Here is a 9,163-nt window from a genome sequence, read left to right as displayed (position 1 = left end):
TCGCGCTGGGGCCGGGCCGCGGCGCCCCCTTTTTATCCTCCTCTCCAACACCCAGCGGGTGGCACGTGCCCTCTCGCTCCCGGGAAGGGACAGTCCGGAGGCCCCGCGCCGCCCGGGTGGGCGCCCTCCCTCGCAGCCGCGGCCCCCGCGCTCCGCCGCCGCCGCCTCCTCCTCCTCCTCCTCCTCCTCCTCCTCCTCCTCCTCCTCGAAGCCCGGGACCCCGCAGGCTGCTTCTCAGAGCGGCGCCCCTCCGCTCCCCGCCCCCGGACCCTGCGGCCACAGCGGGGACGCCGGGCCGTGCGGGCCCTGGCGGGGTCACCCTGGGGCCCGGGGGGTGGGGGGCGGGGAGGCGGAGGCTGCTGCCGTCACACCGTGCCCGGCGCCCCGCTCCCGCCGCGTCCCGGGCCTGCACCCGTCGGCCTGCGCGGGTAGAAAACAGCGCGAAGGCGGCGCAGCGCGTCCCGCCGCCGTGGTCGGTGCCGACGTGAGGTTCGGCTCCCGGTTCGAGCGGAAGGTTGGGTGCATTTCATCCCTTTCCCGCCAGCTCTCAGAAGAACCTCGAGTCTCAGTCAGGCCAGGAGGGGCCGCGGTCGTCCGGGACCGTGTCCTTGGGCGTGGGGCGTCTCCGTGAACCCCAAGCTTGGCGGGAAAGGGAGACGCTGGCGGGGACTCCCGCTCCCCGACCCGCGGCCGCCTGCGGAACCCCTCCGGGCCGAAGGGGACACGAGACCCGGCAGCTCCGCGTCCCGCCCGCGGGGCGCCCCCGCGCTCCAGGAGAAGACGCCGCGGCCCGGGATGCGGTGGAAACACGCTCGTTCTCTTCTGCTCCGTAGAAAACTCCGGTCACACGTCACGAAGGACCTCCTAGCTAGCGACAGTGTTCGCCGCCAAATCTCTCTTAGTTTTTTGGAACTTCCACCGGGTTACAAAGGACTCTGAAATACCGCTGTTATTTAAGGGCTCGCTTTGGGGGTCTGAAAGACCAGGGGGTGAGGGCCCGAGGGACGGAGGGTAGGAAGGGGGACCGCGGAGACGCCCGGAGACAGGAGGTCGGGAGGAGAAGGGCGGGAGCCCGGGGTCACCGCGCCTTGGTGGCCGCCTCCGGCTCCCTGTGGAGTGCTGGGGGGGGGGCGCGTGGATCCCCCGGGGAGCTTTGCCTCTACCTGGAAAGCCCGAACCTTCGTGCCTGGCGTTTGTCCTTGCTCTTTTCGTTAATTGTGGGAGTCGGAGTCCGAGGGTAAATAGACCTGCAAATGCTTAGGAACCAAGTTAGGGCTTTGTTGAATTCCTTGGCGCTAAATGGCAAGTAGCCTTTCCCTCTCTTTTCTTCCCTTCCAGGACGACTGCTGGCAGGACAGGCTTGGAGAGGGTGGAGGCGCCCAAAACGACGAAGGTTGCCAGGACATGTGGTGGCTGAGCAGACTGTGCCTTTCCAAAGTGTGGGTGGGGGGTCTGGCCAGGAGACTGAGCAAAGTGAATAGTCAGGGTTAATCAACAGGTTTTCTCTGTGGCATGGCAGGCATTCCTTCTTGACCCGCGCCTTCTTTACTAGTAAAAGTGATTCTTTTCATGGAACTGCACTTATCCCTTATCTGGCCAGCTATAGCCTCACTCTCTACCAAAACCGGACTCCAGACTTTTCTTCAAGGAGGAAAAACCCTTTCCTGTATTTTTCCACCTGAATTGTTTTAGTTCAAGGCCAGTGTCTGCCTGGTGACAAAGACACTCTCTAGTCTCCTCAGGTTAGGAAGGGCAGATCCTCATCAGCATCCAGCCCCTCTGCAGTCCCTCATGTGTGTGCATAGCTTCAGCCCATTCAAGCATATCCAAGGCCTACATCTCTCAAAAATCCTTTCCCTTCACCTTGAATCCATACTCTACTACATCTATGCATTGCAGAGCAATATAGCTTTCTTGTCCTTCTTGTTGCCTACTCAACACCCCAGCATTTTTCTTCTTTTGTTCTTGGAATTATTGCCTCTTCCTTGAATAATGTCTTCCTTGTACTGTTCATGAAGGTGCTCTGCCCTGCCCTCATTGGCTCAAGGTGAGGGCATGACCCACGCTGAACCAATCATATCCAGTACTTCCCTGGAATGTGAAAGAAGAGGGGAGGTGATCAGAGAGGAAATAAACCTCAAATTTATCCACTTGAGAAAAAAAGTCCCTGAAGACATTGGGGTTTTTGTTCCTGCAATCTGTATCCTATGTGGCCCAATTGTGAATATAGAACTTACATAATTAAAATAATATAATAATTGATCTATCAAATTATGATATAAATATACTGGAGGATAAAGCAAGAGGAAGCATGTTTGGGTGTGGGGGTGATGATGAAGTATGTGAAAGAGAGACAATGTTTACAATTTGAAAGTCAAGGAATAGTAAAGGGGGTTTGCTGTTTTTCTAAATAAACTTATGAGTATATGCAACTTTGACAAAAATGTGTCCCCAATACAAAATAATTTCTTTGCCATATATGTACATATGTGTAAATTTAAAATTTATTGTTTGTATCTCAAATATAGATTTTTATGTAGTCATAATATTGGCTCTTTTCATGGAAGAATTCTGGGTTTGGTGTCTTGCACAGAATGTTTTCCCACTGTAGGTCTATAAAAATGTTAGCACAAAAAGGTTTAAATGAACTGGTAGGTAAGTACTATCCAGTTTTTTTTTAATATTTATTTATGATAGACATAGAGAGAGAGAGAGACAGAGGGAGAAGCAGGTTCCATGCCAGGAGCCTGACACGGGACTCGATCCCGGGACTCCAGGATGACGTCCTGGGCCAAAGGCAGGCGCCAAACCGCTGAGCCACCCAGGGATCCCCAGTACTATCCAGTTTTGGCAAAACATTGGAGAAAAGAATATTCATAAAATGTGGGGAATATGACCTACTACATTTTCTTTTCAGGGCAATTAGGCAGGAATTAGCAAAATTTGATCTAACAATTCCCTTTTCAGGATTCTGGAAAGAAGAAGAAGAATGATGACAGGTATTTGTAAAAAGGTGTTCCCTGCGGTAGTATTTGTGATAATAAAATAGGAGCCAATTGCATGACCATCAATTAGAGTCTGAATAGTGACTCATTCATATCAAGAAGGATCCTTTCTTTTTTAAATTTTATTTATTTATTCATGAGAGACAGAGACAGAGATTGAGAGAGAGAGAGAGAGAGAGAGAGAGAGAGAAAGAAAGAAAGGCAGAGGCACAGGCAGAGGGAGAAGCAGGCTCCATGCAGGGAGCCCGACGTGGGACTCAAGTGGGACTCAATGAAGTGGGACTCAATCCTGGGTCTCCAGGATCAGGCCCTGGGCTGAAGGCAGCACTAAACTGCTGAGCCAACCAGGCTGCCCTCAAGAAGGATCTTAACTAAAAAGAATAAAGCAGGTAATGAAAATGCTGATGGCAATGACACTGGTAAGAGCTAATGTGTATTAAACATTTGTTATGTGAGAGTCATTGGCTGTGTGTTTCCCTACACATGTCATTTAAACTTTGGATAAGCCAAGTACTCCATGTAGCTCATTATACGTGTAAAAATGGAGGCACAGAAAACTCAGTTAACTTTTTTGGACTGAATACGTTTCCTGCTCAGAGCCTGTGCCTTCACCATGGATATGACCGGGGTTCTTTTGTTCTCCATTTTAGGGATTTGCAATGTTCCAAATACACTAAACTGAAAGAAACAGCCTCAGAAATAGTAGGGGAAGATGTATGGCAGGTGTGCTCTAAAGCTCCAAAACTTTTTCTCCAAAGGGGCACTCTTTTTTTTAGTGGTGCCTGGGAATTAGATGCACACATAAGCCTGGTATCCTAAGGAGAAACAGGAGGGCTTTGAAAGCCAGTTTCTCCAGAAACACAAGCATCCCTGAATGGGCTCAAACCATCAACCTTTGTTAGCCAAAGGTACTAACAGATTGAGCCACTGAGACATTTGGCAAGGTCAGCTGTAGGCTGTTGGTCATTTGTATTATATACATAATTGGCTCAAGTTCCTGGTCAAAATCTTATGATTTCTAGTTATAAGAGAAATCAATACTGGGGATATAATGCACAACATGACGGCTATAGTTAATCCTGCTGTATAGTATATTTGAAAGTGTTAAATAGTTAAGAGTTCTTATCAAAAGGAAAAAATACATTTCAAAAATTTTGTATCTGAATGAGATGATGGATATTTACCAACCTTGTGGTAATCATCTCACAACATGTAAGTCAGGTCATGAGGCTGTATATCTTAAACTTATAAAGTGGTGTATGCATCTCATTTCCATCTCATTAAAACTGGGCGAGGGGAGTACATTGTACATAATCATTTCACTGTACAGAAATACAGAGAAGAGTTCTCTGTGTGCAAGCAACACTTCTGTTTTGCCTAACCTCCCTCCCTGCTCCAGAAGCCTAAGGGCACGGAAGGCTCTGAGTCCAAGGGTCGTGTGGTTACCCAAATTTGGGTGCTGACCAAAAGAGCGGAGAACTCCCAGGATCCAACATCAGGCTCCAGGGTGACAACTGCAGCCTCTCGTTCTGAAGTCATCCATTTTCCAGTTCGTTGCTCCACTTCACCTGTCCTGTGCCTCACGAGTCCCCCTAAATCCCTGGGTGGAGGGGTGGGCAGAGCGGGCGCGCGCGCAAGTGCGAGGAGAACGAGAGTCGGTTCTGCCTCCATCGCACTCCCCACCCTCCCATCCCCCGCCTCGCCTGAATTCCTCTAGTCGTGAACTCCACCGGGGCAGGGACCTTGGGTTTGCTCTCGATGCACCCCCTCTCTTACAGAATTGCCTGACACTTAGTAGGCAGCCGATAAATGCTCGGTGGAGGAGTCCGTTCAGCTGCAAGGGCCTGGAGGGGACAGGAAGGGCACCAAGAAATTCACTTGGACTATGAATTTTAGTTCTGGAGAATGCCCTGAATGGGAAGACGTGAAAGCCCGCCATTCTTTAAAATCTTTATCCTGGAAGCTGATTGAGAACCAGCTCAATGTCCCAATCGTGGAAACATCTAGAGGACACCACCTAGAACGTCAATGAGCTCCCCTCCAGGACTGTGTGGTGGCCTCAGTCTAGGGATGGGATTGGCACAGGGAGAAAGATGAGGAGGAGAGGTAAAGAGAAGGAGGTAGGTGAGAGTGAGAGCAGTCTGGAGGATGAGAAGAAAAGGGCAAAGGAATGAAAAGAAAGCTGAGAGACACCAACACTAGCCACGGAAAGAAAAACCAATTTAAAAAGTTGAGGTAATTTGGGTGAGTTAATTGCTCTCAACCACAGCACAGCAGGTTGTCGTTGGCCAACGGTGATGGTACAGTGGTTAAGACTCTGCATTGCGAGCCTAGTAACCTTGGCTTGAATCCGAGTTATGATGTTATCTAACTCACTGTTATCTAACTCATTGTTTTCCTCGTTAAACAACCCCCATTAAAGCCGCTATGATATGATGAAACTTCCCGCTATGAAACTGGAGACTGCAAACAATTGAATCAAGCTTTCAAGGTCCCACCTGGTGGAACCAGCTCACAAGGAGCAGAGACCTGCCTCATTTGCCCAGAGGCTAGGTCTGCAGCACCCCCAGTCCTAACCCGAGCCCCCCACCCCCGCTCCTGAGAGGCCAGGCAAAGGCAGCAAAAGGGCTTGACCCCCATGCGCCAGAACAACTCTTTTTATTTTATAGGAAAGACTGAAGAAAAGCACCCAGCATTGCCTTGGAAAGGAAATTCTTTGCTACTACTAGTTAGAAGACAAAATCCCCCCCCCAAAAAAAATAGAAGACAAAATCCCAGCTGTTCATCATCTAGTTTGTTCAGTCCGTAGTGTATGACTTCCTCCTGATGTCCTAATTATCATACTGAAATGGACTTTTTCTTTTGGTACAAATTCTCCATAAATTTTAACATATATGTAGATTTGCGGAGTCATCACCATAATTAGAATACATAACAGTTTCATCTCACCAAAAATCTCCATGCTATTTTGTTACTGTCACAACTCCCCACAAACATAGCCCCTTGCAATCACTAATCTGTTGATCGCTATAGTTCTATGTTTTTGAGACTGTCCTAAGAATGGAAGCATATAGTATATAGCCTTTTCAGACTGGCTTCTTTTATACAGCACGGAGACTCTGAGATTCTTTTAAGTTGTATATATCAACAATTTCTTTTCATTGTGGAATATTCTATCCAGTGGGTATACCACTGTTTTGTCTATCAATTAACACTTTGAAGGATATGTGATGATTGTAGCTTTGGCTATTTACAAATAAAGTTTTTATGAGCATTCCTGCAGAGATTTTTGTGTGAACTTAAGTTTTTGTTTCTTTAAGGCAGATTCCTAGCAACCCAAGTTTGCTAAATTGTATAGTACTTGCATGCTTAACTTTATGAGAAACTGCCAAATCTTTTCTAGGGTGGCTATACCATTTTACATTCTCATCAGCAGTGTTATGAGAATTCTAGTTACTCCTTATCCCAGAGACTTGGTACTGTCATTTTAGTAGATGTGTAATGATATTTCATTATGGTTTCAATTTGCATTTCCCTAATATCTAATGATGTTCATGTACTTATATCCTTTAAGGAAGTCTGTTCATGTCTTTTGACTAATTTTTCCATTTTTATTTCCTTATTGTTAATTTTAAGATTTGTTCATATATCCTTGTCACCAGCCTTTGTTATATTTGTGATTTGTTAATTTTTTTCTCTCAATCTATAACTTTTCTTCTCTTAGCTGTTTTTTTTTTTTAAAGATTTTATTTATTTATTCATGAGAGACACAGAGAGAGGCAGAGACACAGGCAGAGGGAGAAGCAGGCTCCATGCAGGGAGCCCGACCTGGGACTCGATTCGGGGTGTCCGGGATCAGGCCCTGGGCTGAAGGCAGCGCTAAACCTCTGAGCCACCCGGGCTGCCCTCTTAGCTGTTTTTTTTTTTAACTTTTTAATTTCAATGATGTACAATTTATTTTTTTCTTTTTCTGGCTAGAACTTTTGGTGACATGCTTAAAAGAGCACTGCCTAACCCCACATTATGAAGATTTTCTCCTATAAATTTTCTAGTTTTACATTTTACATTTAGTCTGTGCTCCATTTTGAGTTAGTTTTTGTATAAACTGTGTGGTTTAGGTGGAATTTTTCTTCACATGTATGTCCAATTATTCGAACAGCTTATTGAAAAGAAAAAAAAACTTTCTCCACTGAATTGCTTTCACACCTTTGTCAATAATCAATAGGACATGTTTCTCTAGTCCTATTTCGGGACCCTCTGTTCTGTTTCATTGGTCTGTGTGTCTATCCCTTTGCTAATCCGCAATATCTTGCCAACTGAAGCTTTCTAGTAAGTCTTAAAGTTGGGTAGTGTTATTCCTTTAACTTTATGCTACACAAGTATATTTAGTTCTTTTTAGGTCTCTAGCTCTCTGCCATTGAGGACAAACAAAATGAGACTCTGTTAATATCTACAGAAACTTTAGAACTACAAAGATTCTGTGAATAGAAGGAAAAGATCATGGCCTTCTTTTCCTATGGTGTCTTCTTGAGTAGATCCAGGCAGGACGAAGGGGGAGCATCACCGGCGGCCGCGGGTCGGGGAGCGGGAGTCCCCGCCAGCGTCTCCCTTTCCCGCCAAGCTTGGGGTTCACGGAGACGCCCCACGCCCAAGGACACGGTCCGGACGACCGCGGCCCCTCCTGGCCTGACTGAGACTCGAGGTTCTTCTGAGAGCTGGCGGGAAAGGGATGAAATGCACCCAACCTTCCGCTCGAACCGGGAGCCGAACCTCACGTCGGCACCGACCACGGCGGCGGGACGCGCTGCGCCGCCTTCGCGCTGTTTTCTACCCGCGCAGGCCGACGGGTGCAGGCCCGGGACGCGGCGGGAGCGGGGCGCCGGGCACGGTGTGACGGCAGCAGCCTCCGCCTCCCCGCCCCCCACCCCCCGGGCCCCAGGGTGACCCCGCCAGGGCCCGCACGGCCCGGCGTCCCCGCTGTGGCCGCAGGGTCCGGGGGCGGGGAGCGGAGGGGCGCCGCTCTGAGAAGCAGCCTGCGGGGTCCCGGGCTTCGAGGAGGAGGAGGAGGAGGAGGAGGAGGAGGAGGAGGAGGAGGAGGCGGCGGCGGAGCGCGGGGGCCGCGGCTGCGAGGGAGGGCGCCCACCCGGGCGGCGCGGGGCCTCCGGACTGTCCCTTCCCGGGAGCGAGAGGGCACGTGCCACCCGCTGGGTGTTGGAGAGGAGGATAAAAAGGGGGCGCCGCGGCCCGGCCCCAGCGCGAAGGTTCCACCGAGACTTGAACTCGGATCGCTGGATTCAGAGTCCAGAGTGCTCACCATTACACCATGGAACCGCCGGGGGCGGGCCTCCTCGGCTCTCCGAGCTGTGCACACGCCCGCCTCCGCCCCGCGCGCCGGCGACGCGCCTCCTGCCGGCGTCTTCTCCCCTCGCGCTCGGCGCTCCGCTCCTCGCTCCTCGTCCGCCGGGGACCGCCGGGGCTCGCCTTCTCCCCGCCGCTCCCCGGGTCGCGTCTCGGGGAGCCAGATCGAGTCCGCTTGCGGGAGAACGACAGGGACGGGCTTTGGGGGCGCGTGCCCCGGGTGCACCTGCTCTGCCTGGAGGCCCGGTCTCCTGCCCGGAGGTGAGGTTCCTGCCAGAATAAAAGAAGGCTTCCTTCCCTTCTCTTGGCGCCTCATCTCCTCCCACCGCCCCGCGAGCTCGGGGGACCGACAGGACGGGACTTGGGACTTCCCGGGATCCCCCCCCCCCCGTTCCATTCCGATCCTGTTTCTTTCCTGTCTTCGTGCTGTCCTCCTCGACACCCATTCTCTCTCGCTGCCCCAATCTCCTCCGTCCCTTCCTTCTTGGCTACTCCTTACTCCTTTTCCATCTCTTCGCTCCGGGTTCTCCAGACCACCACTGTCCAGTCCAACGTAGGGATGGACTACCCAGCCTGAGAGCACGGTGAGAAAGCCTTGTCCCTCTGGTCAGGACCTTTGGGGGTCCATGCTGGGGAGGGAGGCGGAAGGAGGTGGCCCCAGCGGCACGGCTGAGGGGCCACAGCCGGTCGCCGGGCTCGAGCAGGACAGGCTGATCCGAGGCGACTCGGTGCCTGGGGCGACCCTACGTAGGCAACACCGCGTCCCGCAAGCCTAAGTCTGGCCGGCGAAGTCCAGGGGA

The 9,163-nt window shown here is 50.9% G+C and overlaps 1 non-coding gene across 1 annotated transcript; it reads right to left on the bottom strand.

The window, feature by feature from the left end:
- Nucleotides 1-8,264: 8,264 nt before the first annotated feature.
- On the bottom strand, nt 8,265-8,336 carry TRNAQ-CUG (transfer RNA glutamine (anticodon CUG)). Its single transcript has one exon. It is a non-coding gene; the product is annotated as a tRNA-Gln (tRNA).
- Nucleotides 8,337-9,163: the final 827 nt, after the last annotated feature.

This window comes from Nyctereutes procyonoides, unplaced genomic scaffold, assembly GCF_905146905.1.
Source record: "Nyctereutes procyonoides isolate TBG_1078 unplaced genomic scaffold, NYPRO_anot_genome, whole genome shotgun sequence".
In the NCBI taxonomy this organism is placed as follows: Eukaryota; Metazoa; Chordata; class Mammalia; order Carnivora; family Canidae; genus Nyctereutes; species Nyctereutes procyonoides.
Note: the sequence above shows the minus strand (reverse complement) of the source record. Positions and strands in the feature narration are given on the sequence as shown.